This window comes from Fulmarus glacialis, unplaced genomic scaffold (genome assembly GCF_000690835.1).
Source record: "Fulmarus glacialis isolate BGI_N327 unplaced genomic scaffold, ASM69083v1 scaffold18107, whole genome shotgun sequence".
Taxonomy (NCBI): Eukaryota; Metazoa; Chordata; class Aves; order Procellariiformes; family Procellariidae; genus Fulmarus; species Fulmarus glacialis.
Window position 1 is genome coordinate 2,065 of NW_009222790.1, and position 2,064 is coordinate 4,128.

Below are 2,064 nucleotides of genomic sequence, written 5' to 3' on the forward strand. Positions count from 1 at the left end.
TGATTTTACAGGGGTGCATGGAATTGTAAATGTACTGAACACCTCGTAACAGTGATTCACACGGGCTGTACTCATTTGGTGGATTGTCAGTTATAGCCTGTAGGCAGTATCACAGTACGGACAGCAGATACTGTGGAATCATCACCTTTCATACTCGTTTCCTCATTTACTGGTGGATGGTAGAAAAATTATTGGTAAAGCATGTAAGGTCTATATGTTATTTGGCTGAGCTGAGAACAGCAAATATAGTAACAGTCATACACAAATCAGTGAAGCATGTAACATATGGGCCAGCTATTACTTTGTATAAAATTGACTCAATCTCAGTGTGAATAAAAAGTGGTGAACATATATCTACATATAACTTCAGAAACAAAGATCCAGTACTTAAGAATGAAATTGCAGACTCAGAAGACAGTGTTTGGAAAAGCGCTTAGAGAAGATCTATGTCAAGTCCTTTTACTGAGAGAGGATGAACCGCATTTAGGCATTCCCTAAATGGTTTGTCCAGTGGGTTTCTGAAAACTTCCAACATCCCTAATGAGTCTATTCCGCTAGTTCAGGACTCCAATCAAAAAGGTTGGGTTTTTTCCCAACATCCAAATTAAATCTTCTTTGCTGCGAATTAAGATAATTTCTTCTTATTTTTTCTGAGTGGCTGCGGAGAGAAATTTATCACAATCCTCTCTCAATTAACCTTTAGAGCAATCCATTGGAAGATTATTATCTAATCGCCCTTCCTAAGCCTGCCTGCGTCTAGGGTAAGCAAGACCAATCTTCTCTCATAGTCAATACTTCAGCGTCTTGTAATCCAGACTCTCTCTCTCCAGTTTCTCCACGTCTTTTATAACCAAACACAATGTGGCATTTGAGGTCTTTTCTAGCAAAGAGAAGAAAGCTATCATTATGTCCTGTGAGATATGTATGATGCTGCCATTAGTACAGCTGAGATGAATTAACAGCATTAAATTATTACTTCATATTCAGCTTAGAATCAGCCTCAGCCCCAGCCTCCCTTTTTTGACTAAACACTTACTTGTGCATTTGATTTTTCTTTCCCAAGTATTGCACCATGCACTGTCATTAGTGAATGTCATCCTTGCTTGGGTTTTGCTCTTTCTAATTCCTCACATTCAGTTTGAATTCTAGTCCCATTCTCCAAAATGCTTTAAAAACCTTCCAGCATGGTGTGTCACCTTTCAGCCCACTCTCCTCTGTCTTTCTAAGCTGTTCACTGGAATATTGATTACAACTCTGCTCAGGAAAGGCCGTTGCAGGAGCACACATAAAGGTAGACACCAAACTCCTGAGAAGTGCTCCTTCAAAGTGTTTTTTCAACCAGCTGGGCACATTATGTTTATACCAATGTCCATTAACTTCCTTTTGTGAATATCATGTGATGCTACTAAAAACCTTGCTAAAGTCAGGAAGTATCTGTACCTAATGCTTCCAACTTATCCACCAAGCCAGAGACTCTGTTCTTCAGATACCCATGCTGATCATTTTTAGTCTTGTTGATGTCTTCTAACTATTTGCAAACTAATTGTATAGTCGCTTGTTCAACAACCCTTGCTGGTATTGAGGGCAGGATCACTGGTTTACTGTTTGCCAAGTCCTTGCCAAAGACAGGCACAACGTTTGATCTTCTGCCAGTAGAATGGTCACTCTCTCTGCCTCCCGTCTTCCGTGGTGCCAGTGTTTCCCTCTGAAGTGTCACGGAAAAGGGAAAATATCTACAGTACTATCTGCTCAAGTTATGAACGAAATCTTGTTTTTAAAAGGGAAAAATAGATGAAAAAACCTGTGGCTGACTGATCCCAATTTTCAAGTGAGGGGCGGAAGGTTTGGGTATACTTTGGGAGAAAAGACTGTGAGAAGACAAGTATCTTTACAACCACCACGTTATTCCCACTGTTATTCCTTAACTTTTAACAGCCTTTATCCATCTGTGAAGTCTCTCTTTCTCTCATTTTCTCTCATTTCTTTCTCTCTTCATTTTCTCTCATTCTAAAGATCGGTTTAATTTGTTTAAGAGCCTTCTGTGAATAACCTGCTTCAAATGCC